Source organism: Pseudorca crassidens, chromosome 6, assembly GCF_039906515.1.
Source record: "Pseudorca crassidens isolate mPseCra1 chromosome 6, mPseCra1.hap1, whole genome shotgun sequence".
NCBI lineage: Eukaryota > Metazoa > Chordata > Mammalia > Artiodactyla > Delphinidae > Pseudorca > Pseudorca crassidens.
The window spans coordinates 35,672,724-35,690,586 of NC_090301.1; the positions used below are offsets into that span (position 1 = coordinate 35,672,724).

Sequence of the window (17,863 nt, forward strand, 5' to 3'; positions counted from 1 at the left end):
TTCTTCTCCTCTCCAACCTTCCACTTCTAAGCCTGAGCTCCTTATGTTCTGCCCAAAAGGTAATTTGCTTCTTGGCCAGTATTGTGACCAATGAGTAAGATACCTCTTAGTACAGGAGCCCGCTGGGGATTCAGAAACTGTGTGAAGCCATTTCAGAAGTTCGGTCCTTTCAGTGTCTCATACGAGTGTTTCTCTATGTAACAGTATCAAAACACTGAGCATGTAGGGCTCTCACAGTCCAGCTTAGGATATCAGATCGGGGAGTTCTAACTGAGGCAATACCAATCCCACTAATGTTCTGGGACTGGCTTACCTGTATGCTGGGGTTTTGACCCCTCAGGCTTGAGTAAGACCAGGGCTGGCTGGAGGCTCCAGACCCATCACTTCTGCCCGGGAGCAGCTTTGTCTACTTCCCTGTGAACCATGCACATAGTATCGTTATCTATGCAACTCGATGTGAACAGGACTAGGAAGCACTGGTTGGAGCGATGGTTTCTAAATCTGGGTCAGGGTCAGCATCACTTGGGGGAAATGTTAAAAAAAAAAAAAGGCACCAGATTCTCAGGCTGCTCCCGGGTTCACAGAATCAAATTCTTTGACTCCTGGAGCCAGGAAATAGGCTCTTAAGAAACTTCTCAGGTGACTCTCATGTTGTAGAGATCAAGGTTTGAAAACATCTGGATTATAAGCGTGGGCTTTGGGATGAGCTATGCCTGTTTCGAATCATAGCTCCATCACTAATTATTGCGTAAGTTATATAAACTCTTTGAGCCTCTGTAAAATGTAGATGAAAACACTTATATCATGCAGAAAAGGAAGTACATAGCACCATGCCTGGTCTGAAGGAACACTAAATAAATCATAGTTCTTATTGTTATTATTATTTACACTTACTGGTACTTTAATGACCAGAGTTAAGGCACCTCCCACGGCCCCTCCCATTCCTGGGTTTCTTTATCACTTGAGGTTAAGGCTACTGAATGACCATCCCTGGGCCACATATATTTAGCAGTTTAGGGACCTCTTGAGATGCATTTGCACTTACCGCTCCACCTTCCACCTCCAGGGCACAGAGTTCCAAGGTTACAGCACAGACAATGACTATAGAGAAGAGAATCGTCCTAACCAGCTTGCCCAGGAGCGGACTCTAGCTTTACCACCTGAGCCAACCTGGCTGTGGCTAATTTTGAAAAGGGAGAAATAGCACTCAATATATTCCACAGGTAAGGAAAAAATAAGAACTTTTATTTCCTTTGCTAACGTAGATAAACATTTGTATGTTTTAAGTATAAATTCTTGTTTAAACATTTGGCCTTGCGTTAAGTTGTGCCTTTGACCAAAACTTCTTGGAGTACTAATAAAACCTTGAGCTTCTGCTAGATAAGTAAAATCTTCCTTGGTCAAAATTAAGAACAGTGCCATCTTCTATAAGGTTTTAGAAAAAAAAAATTCAACTACAGAAAATGATTAAAAGGCAGAACCACTTTTAAAGATAAAAGTTTATAATTAGCATGGAAGTTCTATAATTTAAAATGGAAAGTTTGTGAAGCTATGGGAAAACAGGGTAAACTTCAGCTACAAAATAACAGGTTTCATATGTTAAAAATATCAATCATTTAACCCAAAGTGAACCAATTATAACACATTTCCTCTAATGTATGGGTCTGAAGCCCAGAGGTAAGCCCACTGACTTATAGGAAATAAGTCATGTCCTTAATACTAATGACCAAACTTTTGCCATATATTGCTGTCTAAATTGATAATTCCAAATTCCAGTTCCATTCAAGTTATTGCGTTCAGTATTGTTATTTTAATAGTGTAGGAGCACTTACATAGTATACTGCATTGAAGTTTGTCATCAATGTAATAACCATGTATCACTTATATAATTGTTATTATCCAGACAAATATGTTTTTCATAGTCATCTGGGATCCATTTGGAGTAGCATAACTCCTGTTTTAACTTAGAGTTAGCTTTATTTCCATATTATTTCACTTCTGTATATCAAAAGCATACCTTGCAGCTTGACAGGTAATAAATTGGTATTGTCAAAGAACTGTCAATCATTTCAGAATATATTCTTCTAATCAACTGGCATGAACTTGATACATGATAGATAGCTTATCAAGTGTCTGTTTGGATTCTTTCATTTGGAGTGTGTTGACTGAACCTATGGCATGAGGAAACTCGATCTCAAGCTAAAGTAATGGAATTTTTGTACCTAAAATATAAAGAATTTGGGGGGGCAGGGGGTAAGGGAGTGTAGGTGATGAAATACTTCACTGTGCAGTGCCAACTCCTTTTGCCCCCCAAGAGTTAGTTTAAAATTGGGATCACTGAGTTCCAAAGCCCACTGCACTCCAGGAAATAATTTAAACTATGCAGTGGTGTGAGTATCATTTTATTCATGGCGCATGACAAAGAAAAATAAATTTGACTACCAGGAGTTTCCTTTTAGAAAACCAATTGGTTTTTACCAGCATGATCATATATCTGTTCACACTCCTGATGAGCAGTGGAGATAGCCCACCACCGCCTGCCTTTGGGATTTGCAGGAAGTTTGGGATACCTCCCCAGCTATTCTGGCCTACTCCACACTAGGTTTCAGTTATTAACTGAAATTTTCCCAGTGGTCCACTAAGTAAAATGTGGAATTTATTCTCCATAACTATTCATGCTCCAAAACTAAGACTTCAGTCAGATCTCTCTCATATATAAAGAGAATAGGAGCCTAGAGCTTTCCATGAACACATCAGGTCAAAGAGAGCCTGTGATTACTTCGATTGGTTTGACTGTTCATGTGCTAGCTTTCCTTTCTCTGAACTTCTTCTACACTGTATTTTAATATAAGTTGTTTTGTTGTCACGTTTGCGTTTGTGTGGTTTTATTCTGCACCCAGTTTATTGAAAGCTCTTGGGTACAGAAATTGGGTCCTGTATTCCTGCAACATTGGATTAGAAACATAGTATTTTAAAAACATTTATTAAGTGAATCATGTGAATTGATTGCAACCTGTCTGGATTACTTAGAGATCTGCTTTAATTTCCCCCCTTACGTATGTATGCATAAGCACATTGTATTTATACCAAGCCTCTAACCCCAGTCAACCACACAGTAAGAATGGAGCTACCTGTAAATTCTGGGAGACTCCTGGCTCAGAAAAACATGTACAGTTAAATGAACTAGATTAGAATGTATAGAATACTTTTATCTGAAGTAAAGATGAAAAGATCATGCATGTGTGTGTGGGGGGGGGTCATATAGGACTCTTGAGGGAGTACAGTATCTGGATAAAGGCATTTTCCCCATCTGAGGCTCCATTTCCAAACTCCTGTCACCTGAGTCATATTCTTGCCAAAGACACAAAAATGGTGGTCAATGTTGGGTGAATATTTCCTCTGCTTACAGACCTCTAGGTTGGTGTTTCTCCTTGTATTAGCGTTCCCACTGGAGCTTACTGAAGCTGATTACATCATATTCTGGAATAAAAGGTTTTACATCTTTAGGCTACCATTTGACTGCACATCATTTCAATCAAATCAAGATCAGTCTAGAGAAAGGGAAAGTAACATTAGCATGGAGGAAGCACCAACTCCACAGAAGAAATACAAATCAGCATGCAGTACATTTTAACAAAATGATCATCATAAAAGATTACAGACTCAATGGAAAAAAAGAAAACAACAGGAAACTTTGTACGCAAAGAAGCTTAAGTATAGCCGTTGTTTGCAGTTTAAATCTATTCCTAGGTATGCCACCTGTCTTCTTGACACTTTCAAAAAGTATATACATTTTCTCAAAAGTTGTTCTTTACTGAATTAATAATTTTTACCAAAAAATTGTTATGTATCCTCATGCTTAAAAGTGAAACATTCCTTAAAGATTCTAAGCAACTTATACCATAGTATGTATAAAAACTGCCCTCCCTGCAACTCCTCCCTCCCCCTGCCAACTAAATTGACATCTAATCTGAAACTCAATAGAAATGTTCCTATTTAACATTGGAAGTAGTTGATCAAGAGGATTTGGAAATTGCTGGTATTAACTGAAGAGAGGAAAGTAGGGCTGGTCTGCTGAGCATGCCTGAGTTGGTGGCAATATATGCCTTATCCCAATCAATACCTTCAGATTCTTTCTTTGAAGTTGCACAGGGCTTCCCTGGTGGCGCAGTGGTTGAGAGTCCGCCTGCCGATGCAGGGGACACGGGTTCGTGCCCCAGTCCGGGAAGATCCCACATGCCGCGGAGCGGCTGGGCCCGTGAGCCATGGCCTCTGAGCCTGCGCGTCCAGAGCCTGTGCTCCGCAACGGGAAAAGTTGCTTGCACAGAGTTCATTCAAAACTGCTATTGATGTAATGCATGGGTGTGTGTATCCCTTATTTGAGGTTACATACTTGAGGTGAGGTAGCGATACAACTGCTTTATTTTTTTTTTAATTTATTTATTTAATTAATTTAATTTTGGTTGTGTTGGGTCTTCGTCGCTGCGCGCGGGCTTTCTCTAGTTGCAGCTAGCGGGGGCTAATTTTTGTTGCGGTGCGCGGGCTTCTCATAGCGGTGGTTTCTCTTGTTGCAGAGCATGGGCTCTAGGCACGTGGGCTTCAGTAGTTGTGGCACGCGGGCTTCAGTAGTTGTGGCTCGCGGGCTCTAGAGCGCAGGCTCAGTCGTTGTGGTGCATGGGCTTAGTTGCTCTGTGGCATGTGGGATCTTCCCAGACCAGGGTTCGAACCCGTGTCCCCTGCATTGGCAGGCGGATTCTTAACCACTGCACCACCATGGAAGCCCATAACTGCTTTATTAAAAGGATGTGGACCTTTAAGTGCCATAGCTACGGAAAGTGGGGCTAGTTATAACGCTGCTGTCTGTCTTCAGTAAAAATATCTGCATCCCACTCCCACCTCCATCCTCAAGCATTGGGTAATAATACCTACAGCAGAAAGAAGATTTGTCTAATGAGTTATGAAAGTTGTTTCTTTTGAGAACTGGGCCCTGCTCACAGTAGAATAATTAAGTAATCACTGCTATCGTGTGAATCCAGCCTAAAATTGCAATTTTGGGTCCATATGGGAACAATTTGGCATGGGAGATAATTACTGAAAGTATAAATGTAGTTTAATTCTTCAGCAAGTGGTAACGACATCAGAGACAATTACCCATCATCACTCTAATTACCTGATAGGGTTTATTAAGCACCCATAGGCCACTAGCTCTATATTATGGATTGTACCATCAATTGAAGTGGGCAGAGACCTTGCCCTTTGGGCACTTACGCGAGAGAACAGATAGCAGATCGTCAGATGCACAAACTGAACATTTCCCAGTCCTCCTGGTTTTCAAACATCATGACTTTGCTGGTTGAGCAAACTGTTGTAGACAATTTGAGCTCTAGGACAAAAGATGGAGGATTATGATTTCCACAGGGGTTAAAGGTCTTAATGCCTCAGCCAGGTATTATCCTATGTGTCTGTGAATGCAAAAATACATTTAGGATCAAAAGGAAATACTGTCAAGAATGTGAATGCGTTGCCCCAGGCTCCCACCCGCCAATCACAGACTCCTGGAAGAAAGCTCAAGACTAGATTTGGCTAGGATCTTTCAGGCCACGTAACCAACTTGCCAGTTATATGGAAGTCTTCATCAGCTGAGATGATCACTGGCAGTGTCAAAACACAAGCCTATTAAGGCTGTAAGAAATTTAAATTTTAATATACCTCTGAGTGATATACTGGATTGGAATAACTTTCTCGCTATTTGAATAGCTAGAAAGGACTCTAATGTTTATAGACTGTCTTTCATGTGTAAGCAGTAAGCCAAAGCCCATTTATGGTGTATTATGGCTCATCACAGTCATTTGTTCTCCTCTGCTCTTTATTTTGGCAATATCATCCAAATACAAATTCAATTTAAATGTATTATTCCTAATCTATATGATGTCATTGTGCTTTGCATGGAATGGCACTCTATTGCTGTTTTAACTTGGAGGAAAATGAAAGATCTTTCTTCATGGTAAAGATTATGATGAATCAGATCTCAGTCTTAAAAGCTCATTTAGTTTTGGATGCAAAACTTCAGACTTAAGTGGAGTTGTACAGTGTGAGGAGAGATGAAAGGGACTTCAGTCTTTGAAAGATTGTGTCCCCTCCTGACAACTGCAGAATGGGGTACCCAAATGATGCCATTCATTGAATAATCCATCTTGAAAATGAATTCCTGGAAGACAGATTATCTTCTCTATGTTCTGGAAAGAATCCACAAAATGCTTCCTACAGAAGAATTCTCACTGTAACATTTCATGAGGAATAATCCATTTTAGGTGGGTGTCCTCTTAGTGAAAGTTCTGCACAGAACTATGAGAAATCTATTATATGCACCAGGTTTTTTCTTTCACTGAAGAACTTATTCACATGTTTTGCTAATACTCATAATATATATGTCCTGATTATCATTGCTCAATTGAATAACCCCTTCGTGCATATTTTTGTCTAATTGAAAAATTTGTAAATTGATTAAAATATTTTGAAAGTTTTGGTGAGTTATGACCCTGTCCATACGAACACTGTGTATGTTGAGAATACAGTATACTTCTATATGGACTCTAAAGCCTGGTAGAAGCATGTAAAGTCTTAGAATGGGACCAGAGTCTTAGGTTCATGTACTCTGATCTCCTTTCAAATTCAGAGTGTCTTTTTATACTCACAATGTGTAGTGCACCTGCACTAGTAAAGGTTCTCCAGAGAAACAGAACCAATAGAATGTGTATCTATATGAAAAGAGATTTATTTTAAATTGGCTCATGTGATTATGGAGGCTGACAAATCTAAAATTGGCAGGGTGGCCCAGCTGGAGACCAAGGAAGTCTGAAGGCTGTCAACTGACAGAATTCCCTCTTTCTTGGGAGAGCTGTCTATTGTTCTAGTCAGGCCTTCAACTGATTGGAAGAAGCCTGCCCACATTATGGACGGCAATCTGCTTTACTCAAGAGTCCACCAATTTAAATTTTAATATCATCAAAAACGCCCTCACAGAAACGTTCAGAATAATGTTTGACCATATATCTGGGCACAATGTCCCAGCCAAGTTGACATATAAAATTAACCATCACAATGCCCAACAACAGCATTTGAGAGGGTTGTTGCTTTCCCCTTTTTGCCCTCTTTGAGCAACAAAATTTTGCTTGTAATAGGGAAGAAATACACACACACACACACGCGCGCACACGAGGAGTTCATGGTTAGACTTAACGCAAAGAAAGATTACTAGAGAATGAGTGAATCTACACTGTGGACTGACAACCCTACACATTTTACCACATGAGTAAATCTAGTGCCAGTATATATAAACATTTGTATAATTTTTAAAGTGGGAAAAGGGATCCGACTTAAAATTCCGGTTCTTCATCACTAGGAGTCTTGTGACTTTTCCCATGTAAATGGGATCCAGAAACTTCTAGCTTCTCCTCAACTTCTGTTTGTTCCATGAGACTCTTGTCCAAGCTAGAGAACAGACTTCTTTATTTCAGGACAGTAGCTGTGTCAACTTCTAAACTTGTTCATATCCCCGTTTCTCTTCTCTCCTGCTTCCCCACAGCATGCAGATATTCAGAGCTTCTCATACTCCAGACCCTGCAAACATTCAGAGAGAAAGCTTGACTTTTTTCTCTTTTCCCACAGCATTCCACGTCTCTAATTTTCTAGAGTATGAAACAATCCTTTTAAAAATATTAATCACACTTTTCCTATATTCTCATCAACCAAGTGATTCTAGAAACTGAGCTAGCAAGCAAGAGTGTTTCTCACTTTCCTTCCACTTCTCCAGACCTCATATCTCTGTATAAGCCCAGGGACTTGCCACACAAAAGCAGAACTCTCCTTAAAGATGAAGGAGGGGAGAGAATGAGTAGGTGAAAGCAAAGTTCTCTTTGGCAGAGGTATTGGGAGTAAAGGGGGCAGTTGTGTAGCAAGGAGGAGAAAACTGGGAAATCACACGGGAATGTATTCAACCCAAGTACGTTTCTAATTAACCATTTCTTTGCCAATATCATTTAGGTCCTGTACCATCTTTAACAGATGTCATCCACTCTCTGAGGGGATGGGAAGCACGGTCATGTCTGAGGCAGCACATGCCAGTTTTGGACAGCTCTGACTTTTAGGATTTTCTTCCTATTGGGTCAACATCTTCTCCTTGGAAACTTCACCTGCATCTGCCTCCAGGAGCACTGGGTCTTTATTATCCCTCATAGAAGCACATGAATACCACATAGCTCCTAAACCTCATTTTTCCTGGTTAAAGCTCCAGTTCCCTCAATCAATCTTTACATGACATGATTTTTCAGACTCTTCTCTCTCTTAGCTGCCCCTCTGGTGACTTCCTAGATTTTCAATGTTCAGATGGCTCAGAACTGAACTGAGTATTCCTGCCAGACTGTCTGCCTAGTACCTAGTAAAGTGGAATTACTCCCATTTTTTCCTATGACTCACATTATCAGCCTGACAGTCATATTTTCATTAGCTTTTTAAACCATCACGTTGCATGATTTGCCCATATTGAGATTATAGCAACTCAAATCTCATGGTCTTTTTCTTTACAATTATTGCCAAACAAGGACTTCTCCATCCTTACTTTTCCATCTTTATTGTTAACTTTCATCTGGCCCACCTATAGTTCTGGCCTTTCAAAATCTAGCTGTCTGAGAATCACATAAAATATCAAGTACCCAGAAATATTAAAGTTCTAATACAAAATAACTGCTGGTGAGTGAAAGCAATGAAACCAAATAAACATACATTTAAATAAAGATAACTACTGTTACATTCATACAAAATTGAATGCAAAAATAAAATAATTCTTTTGAAAGGAAATATTAAAAATTATTTTAAAGTTATAAAACGAAATGCTAATAGTTTAGTAGTAATGCTCGAGATATAAATCCAAGATTGTTATCAGTAAAGGCCAGCAGTGTATGGGGGAAAGGCTAGGGAGAGTAAAAACATGCCAAATTCCTAATATCACATAATGAGAATCAAAGGTTTTGTTTCATTCGTGAATTTGAAATTTTGTGAAATATAGGTTCACATATGGTTTGAAAAACTTAGCAGCAACCACAAATAAAATTAAAAAAATAGGATGTCCATGTTCTGAATCACTATGGAAGATAAAAGGAATCAAAACAACAATTATAGAGCAAAACCAGGCACACACAAAATAAACAGCAAAACATTACCCCAAAACAAAAGGAATAAACAAATCACTAGAGGAAAGGTCAAATATCAGATACAACAATTGAAATAAATTTTTTAAATGTTCCAATGAAAAAGCATGCATTCCTTAGGATAAGCTTTAGAAAAAGAAAAGAACTTTAAGAAAAAGATGAATAAAAGAATAGGTAGATTTAAAACAAAATGACACAAAATTTTAATAAAAAACATAAAACATGACAACAGAGCAGAAAATGGTTATATCTTTGACATATAAAGACCACATAATAATTGTCAAGGAAAGTAATAAATTTCCATTAGAAAAATGTATAAAAGGCAAGAACAGAATTCACCGAAGAAACACAAATAGTAATATTTATATGGAAGAACATTTAATGTCACTGTAGTCAGTGAAATTCAAACCAAACAAAAAGAAAATTTGAGATTTGTTTATTTTCTTGCTTGTTTTTGCCTACCAAATCAACAAAGAATTTGAAAAGGAAAGATCATCTTGAATGAGGGTAAGATGGGCTTTTTCTCAAACCACTGCTGGTGGTAATGCAGATTGGTGCAAGCCTTCTGAGTGCCTTCTTCAGTGCTATGTATCAAGAATCTTTAAAACATCTTTTTACTCAATAATTCCACTTCTAGAAATGTACTCTAGGGAAATAAAAACTCAGATAAACTTCTTCACAGTAAATCGCAAAATTTTTTATTAAAAAATAATTTAAAATTTCAGTATAATAGAGTAATAATTAAATAAGTTATAATGTGTGACCAGTTCACTATGTTTGTAGAGTTTTTCATGTCACGGAGTGAAAGATTATAATCAAATGCCAAGTAAGTAAAATGTATGATTTCAATCCTGTAAATTGTGTGTGTGTGTATTTCCTCGGTTCTAAAGCACATTTTTCATATTTTAGTGCTTCTTATTAGGGTGAATTATACATTTAATACAATCCCTTTCTCAGCCCCAAAGTTGTTTTTAAATTGATGCATTATCTCACAATGAATTGCATCTTGAAGTCGAAGATATACTGTGTGTCCACATGCTTTAAAAAATTGCTTATATATTTAGAAAAGAAATTTTTTTAATAGAAAAAGGTCCACTGTGGCATACCTTTAAAGATTGTTTCTCACGTTGGTATTTAAAGAGACTCTCTTATAGGAGTTCCTCTCTGCCATGTTGATGGTATGTGCCTATTACCTGCTTGTCTATTTACCTTACTAAAAAGAGAATGAAACCCACTTGGAGTGGATTCTCATTATGAGTAAACACTAGATCCTACTGATCAGATCAGCGTTTTGTTTTGTAAGGACAACAGACTACCCACTTAATAGTCCTTTCTGGAATTTTGCAAGATAACAACAGTATGTCTACTTATTTACTGTTTCTAGAATCTGCTCCCAAACCCCATATTGTCCACCTTCTGAAAACCCAAAGGCTTAGTTGTTTCAGTCTCCTGACATACTTCAGGGTCTCCTTGATTCAATGATGACCCCAAGTCACCCCACAATCATGCCTACAATTCCCTTAGAATCCTGGGGTGCAAGTCCTCTGGAGATGGAATGTAGGATTCATTTAAGCAGATCATTCTTTTTGGAAATCTGTGTACCCTTTTAATCCATGCTGGACTTCCTAAGTTTTGAAGATAATTTTCCTTCATTGAAATACTTCTCTCATCTACTAACATTATACCGTCATTTCCAGTATTGTACATTTTACTTTCTTGTTCACATCTGTGATCTGAACAGAGTTGAAATGATAGGTTTTATTGCCTTTGTCACTTTTGTAAGCTTTGGCTTATCAGCACATTAACGATTCTGACAATTTTCTTATACATTTCACAATTTGTGTCCTTGGTTATATGACCTTCCTTGCATTTATATATGTATTCTTTCAAAATCTAAACTCATCAGAGGGTTTCTGGGCAGCCTTACTGACGTCTTTATCTCCACATTTATTCATCATAATGTGGTCAGGATTTCATTTTAGAACCCCCATCTCTCTTATGCCATGTTCTCTTTCTGAGTCTCTCTTTATAAAACCATATTTGAACTTTGTCTAAGCTGCTTTACAAACTTTTTTTAATTCCTAAAGCATTGGGTACATGCCTAACTGATCAAAAATCTACATCTTATATATTAGCAATTCCAAGATGGCATGATCACTTTCTCCTGCAGTCCCTACTGCTTTTATGGTTCCAGAAAATGAAAGATTTAAATGAATAGTATACTTTGTCAAGATAATTAGGCTCAGTAATTGACATCGGTGCGTAGCTTTGTAGCAGGGGTTTGCTAGGTCCTGATTGCTCAGTTTTGTTCTGTAGCACAAAGTGAGAGCTGTCAATTTTGGGTTTTGCCCTTAGGGTAACGCAACATGACTGGTCCGGCAACTTCAGCTATAGCTTCATTTGAAAAGCTTTAAGGTCTACATACAGACTGTATAAGAGCATACATAGTACACACAAAGCGCATTGAAATCAAGACTCCAAAGTACCTCACCATGCTTCTCCAGGGCCCTGTAATTCATGACCACAATGAGCAGAACAGCAGTGTTCCTTGTTTATTCCATCTGAGTAACCCAATAGTAGTAAAATTAAAACTTTATAAACAAGAAGACATTGAACTCTTTAACAAATTCAACTATGTTGTGAAAAAGCCCGAATGGGTTTTTCAATGCAGACATTTTGTCGAGACGCTTAATTTGTTTGTCAGACCCAAAATGTGGGAGTTTCAACAATTGTTATTTCTTTTCCATGTGGAACATAACAATATAACAACTTATATTGTTAGCATTTTGTCCTAGCCTTCTCTGTTAGGTTTTGGTTGAATTCTCAATTGAAATGATGATGTGTGTGATAGCTAAAGAGCATAAGTTAAGATATTTAACATCTGTTAGATGATAACAGATGCCTCAGAAAGTCCATTGCAGTGAAGGAAGAAAATATTAGAACTTTAATTTATATTCATGTTTTAATCTCTTCAATTTTTATTTTTATGGATTTTTATAATATATACAATATAGTAATACATTTATAAAAATATATTAATAGGTACATGTAAATATATCACAGGGGTTAAAAATTTTTTTTCTTAAATTTTTATTTATTTGTTTATTTATTTTTGGCTGTGTTGGGTCTTTGTTGCTTTGCACAGGCTTTCTCTAGTTGTGGCGAGCAGGGGCTACTCTTCCTGTGGTGTGCAGGCTTCTCATTGCAGTGGCTTCTCTTGTTGCAGGGCATGGGCTCTAGGCACGAGGGCTTTAGTAGTTGTGGCATGTGGGCTCAGCAGTTGTGGCTCACGGGCTTAGTTGCTCCACGGCATGTGGGATCTTCCCGGACCAGGGCTTGAACCCGTGTCCGCTGCATTAGCAGGCGGATTCTTAACCACTGCACCACCAGGGAAGTCCCTAAAATTTTTTGATTGCAGTGCATGATCAAAAAAGTTGGGAAACATGGTGTTTTACATAAAAGTGGTCCCCAACTTTTTATTATATGTATATATATACATACATACATATAATACACATTTATATAATGTAATACCTATTCTCCCAGAGCTTGGAACTTATATTTTTCTACATTAAAAATGGAGTCTCAGGAATTCCCTGGCATTCCAGTGGCTAAGACTTTGTGCTTCCACTGCAGGGGCCACGGGTTTGATGCCTGGTGGGGGAACTAAGATCACGCACACTACGTGGTGCAGCCAAAAAAATAAAAATAAAATAAAATAAATCAAAGGCAAATTTAAGGTTATTATTATTAAAAAAATGGAGTCCCTTAGTATTTACTGAGAACACAAGAGAAATAAATATGCTAGAGTATGGAAAAATAACTTAAATTAAAATCGGACCAGTGAGGTTTGGTAAACACTAGGATAGGCTATAGAAGGAGAGACTTCTAGATCTCCCTCAATATTTGTTCTTTCTTCTTTCTTAGTAGTGGAACCTATGGCTTTTAAATTGTGTACGTTCCTGTTTCCCTTACTACCAGTGCCACATGTAACTAAGTCATAACTCACGGGATGTAATCAAGATGTGCTTTGGCTTATCAGTGCATTAACCATTCTGACAATTTTGTGTGCAACTTCTGAGATGTGTCCTTACAGAGAAGAGGCATGCCATTCTCCCCTTCCTGCTGGCAGCAATAAGGATGTGGTGGCTAAAGTCAAGCATCCATCTTGAACCATGAGGAAGAAGCCACACACAGATGAGGATAGAGCAAAAGATAGAAGGATCATGGACTCACTATGCCAGCTCTGGACTGCTGACCTCCAGATTGCCATTATAGAGGGAGAAATTAACTTGTATCTTGTTTAAAGCACTCTTGTTTGGGGTTTTCAATTATCCACCACTGAATCTAATCTAGTACAATAGTTAATTGAGACCGTGAAATATTTCCTTGAAGTACAGTATATTGAAGATTGCATACACTATGAATTTAGTTATATACACTTATTATTCCACCTTCATTGAATATTAATGACTATATGCAGAGGAAAAGATACAATTTCTTATAGTTAAAGTAGGAGATATGAATACAAGCAACAATAAAAAGTAAGAGAGGTACAATAAAAGAACTGGAGTTTAGGATGGAAGGAAAACATTATTAGGAGGAGAGAACATTTGATCTTGGCCTGAAGCAACAAGACGTGATCACACAGGCACATGTTGAGAAAGCGTGAAATGTTCATAAGGAAGGGTAAATAGATGGGGGGGAAAATTGTCCCAAACTCGGTCTGAAATAAAATGGTTTTTGTATGTGAGACAGTTCACAACCAGCTTTCTTCTGGAAAGAAATGAGCATTCCTGACAAGTGCTTAAGCAATTTTCTGATAAACTTTAAGGCAATTAAGACCTCTTCTGGGCAATCAGCTCCTCGCCCTCTCATCTGATGTTCTTTAACCAGATGATTTTTTTCCTGAATTCTGCATAAAATTTTTATCTAAACAGTCTCTGTTCCTAAAACACATCCTTACCAAGAGTGAATCTTTGAATTAGCCTCTTTGGACTTCTTGCCTCGTGGCAAGAAAGAAATAAAAATTTAGGCATGAGATTTTTCTAGCATAATCAAAGTGTGCATATGAGAACCTAGTAGTTGATGAACCAGGTTAAATAATATTTGAAGCAATGAATACTGGGCTAAGGAGTTAAATCTCTTTGGTGGGGAGTGTGGAGCCATTTAAAGTTGCCAGAGACACAGTAGCTGTTCAAATGCATAGTTGTTGAACTGCGCTGAGGATTTGCATGCAATCCCGGTAGTGCCACAGGGCCGCTTGGCCAGTGACCGTGTGCTGGGTAATCCGGGCGATGTGAGCTGCTTGTCCACCACTTGACTGAATCTGGGATGTGAAGATCACCAGTGACCTCCTGGTACTGCCCTGTGACTTGGGCAGCACCAATCCCAGCCTTCATGCCCTTTGACCTTTGTAGTTCATTCATAGGGGTGTCTCCCCTCTGCATATGAAAACTCTCCCCTTTGGGGCTGTCAGGACATTGTACTGTGCTGATTCTGTTTTCCTCTCTACTTTTGTGACTCTTTCATCACCAGTTCTTTGTCTCTTCAGGGACTTTCTTCCTTCTTCCAGCCTCTGGATGCAGCCTTCCCAAAGTGCTGTCCTCTGCCTTTCCTCTTTCTGCACATGCTTCCTCTTAGAGTTTTCATACCTGGTGGTGCATCAGGACCTCCTGCAGTGTAGTAATATCTTTCACCATATGCAACGTAAGAGCTCTTCTTATTAGCACTATCTTGACAACAGTAGGATAGGTTGCCATAGATTTGGGTTGGGCTGAGATTTACTTGGATGCATGGGGGGTGGACCAAATGACATCTCAATAATTTATCCCTAGATGAGGATCCTATGCTTAGGTCTTTGTGTTATAACCCCAGGAAATCTTTGTCTGACTTTAACACTAAAGAACTACTTTAGGGAAGACTTTCCAAATTAGTATTAACAATATAGCTTATGGCACATTAAAAACAGGTGCAATTGAAAGTCTCATTTTGCAAGTCTGTGAAGCAGAATGAAAATACATAGTATGATTTTATCAAGTTATTTTTCTTTCCCATATCTATTTCATCTCTATGCCTTGTTTATGCTTCTAATGGTGCAGTCGTCGCAGGGAATTGTAATTTTGACTGTGAACTCCTTGAAAGCATAGACTCTATCAATTTCCTTCTGTATTGTTTAACACATGCTTAGCATATAGTAGATGCAAAACAAAATTTGATCAAATAAATTAAAAAGAAAAATGATGTCGTTAAGGAAAACCAGAATTGTGGAACAAAAAATTAGAAACTAGATAAAAGGTAAAAATAATATTGAGAAGTTTTTAGAGGTCTGAATTTGATTCATGACAAATTTTAAAGAAACGTCCATGGAAATTATGATGATTTGCTTTTATACCTTGCTATTTATCTTTTACTTTCAGTTGACACTCCTCTCTCCCTGACTTCCTTTGTGATTGTTTTAAAACAGATCTGCAAATTCTTGGACACTTCTGCAGTAAAAAGGTGGAGACTGGGCTTCCCTGGTGGCACAGTGGTTGAGAGTCCGCCTGCCGAGGCAGGGGACACGGCTTCGTGTCCCGGTCCGGGAAGATCCCACATGCCGCGGAGCGGCTGGGCCCGTGAGCCATGGCCGCTGAGCCTGCGCGTCCGGAGCCCGTGCTCCGCAACAGGAGAGGCCACAATGGTGAGAGGCCCGCGTACCGCAAAAAATAAATAAATAAATAAGGTGGAGACTAAATTGCCTTTTTCTTAAACTTGGGCCAGCCAAGTCATTAATTAATGACTCTAGTCTACCAAATAGGATGAGGAGGAAGCAATCCTATGATACTTCTGTGGCTAGGCTGGGAGAAATGATACAGTTTCTGCTGACTCTGTATCTTGGAAGATGCGCCTTTGGGGGCCTGAGCAGCCATGTTAGAAGTCCAGATACCCTCAAGCTGCCATGATGCAGAGAACAGGAAGAAAGACCACTTGGAGGAGCCCCATTTGCTGTAGCCACCAGCTGTTTGAGTCTTCCCAGCTGGGGTACCAGGCATATGAATGAAAAAGCCTTCAAAATCACCCCAGTCCCCGACACCATTTACCTGTAACCTTATGAGACCCAAAGCTGCCCAACTGAGCCACTCCCAAATTCCTGAGTCACAGAAGCACGAAAGATAATAAGTGGTTATTATTATTTTACACCAGTAAGTTTTGGGGGGATTTGCTCTACACAGTGGGTAACAAATATACCCTCTAGCTAAATTATCATCTCAGCCAGATTCACCCATTTAAGTGCCTCATGCTTTTCAAAACATGCTAAGATTTGCATGTAATAAATTTATGTGCTTCTAAATTTTATTCCCATTTCTCATATTTATCCCTGAATAGCTAAAGCAAGGGCCCTGTCACACCAGCTTGAGAGTTACAAATATAGAAGTTCAGAACTTGAAGCCGGGACTTCCCTGGTGGTGCAGTGATTAAGAATCTGCCTGCCAATGCAGGAGACATGGGTTCGATTCCTGGTCCGGGGAGTACCCACATGCCATGGAGCAACTAAGCCCGTGTGCCACAACTACTGAAGCCCGTGTGCCTAGAGCCCGTGCTCCACAACAAGAGAAGCCACCACGAGAAGCATGCACACCGCAACGAAGAGTAGCCCCTGCTCGCCGCAACTAGAGAAAGCCCACGCACAGCAATGAAGACCCAACGCAGACAAGAAAAAAGAACTCGAAGCCCTTCAGAGCTACCAAGAATGTCACTTTGTTCACTTCCTGCCTGGGGAGAAAGAGAGAGAGGGAAAGGGGCTACCAAGTGACAATGGAAGTCGATTAGCAGGTGATTAACATGCCCTGGCATCCCTGATACAGACAATGTATATTTTTTAGGGCAAAGCCATGTAAGCCTTTAAAGGAGATAGTATGTCCCCTTTTCTGTGAACTGGAATATTGGAGGGTATGGATCTGGGAGAGGACACTGTGACCCACCAGTATTAAGCCCCTGAGATTCTGAAGCAGGAACAATTATAAACAAATACAATAAATCTTAAAAAGAAGGAATCTCTTATTTTCAGAGCTTTTAGTTTTGTTACAGGAGCTGTGTTCTTTGGCCTGACCAGAAATGAGTTCTACATTCCTTTTAATATATGTAAGGTGCTTGGTTTGTTGGGTACTCTTTGTGGGACAGAAATAACTCCTGGCCGAAAGAGACAGAAAAGCCAACTAGCCAGGGCAGTTTAGCTAATATTGCCCCAACTCAGTGACCAACTGGAAAAGGACATTGACCAGCTGGGAGATGGGGACAGCAGACATCTAAAGGGCAGCTTCTGACTTCAGAGGGTTCTAACGGAATTTTCACTTTTGAAATGGACCTGGCATTGCTTAGTTGTTTGTGGAATTTGGGGAAACTGCTATACACTTGTTAGACTTTAGCTTCTTATGATTTGACTCTTCCAGAATACGTAAAATGGGGCAGCAAGGGGGTGTCTATTTATTTCTTTCAAACTTTCTTTGGCTTGGTTATAATTAGGGTTCCTGCATAATTACCTTGTGTTTCCCTCTGCCTGGAATGCCCTTCCCTCAACCTGTACCCATAGACTGCTGCCTTCATGAGCATATATTCCTGGGAAGTTTCCCAAGAACCCTTCCTCCTGCCACCAGAGTTGATCACTACCTCATTTG

The 17,863-nt window shown here is 39.2% G+C and overlaps 1 long non-coding RNA gene across 1 annotated transcript in view; it reads left to right on the plus strand.

Moving 5' to 3' along the window:
• Positions 1-1,082: 1,082 nt before the first annotated feature.
• Positions 1,083-17,863, plus strand: part of LOC137225803 (uncharacterized) — a 38,777-nt gene continuing 21,996 nt past the window's right edge. The window contains exons 1-3 of the long non-coding RNA XR_010944031.1: positions 1,083-1,223; positions 15,673-15,888; positions 16,575-17,021. This is a non-coding gene — a long non-coding RNA (uncharacterized lncRNA). The remainder of the gene's footprint in view (positions 1,224-15,672; positions 15,889-16,574; positions 17,022-17,863) is intronic.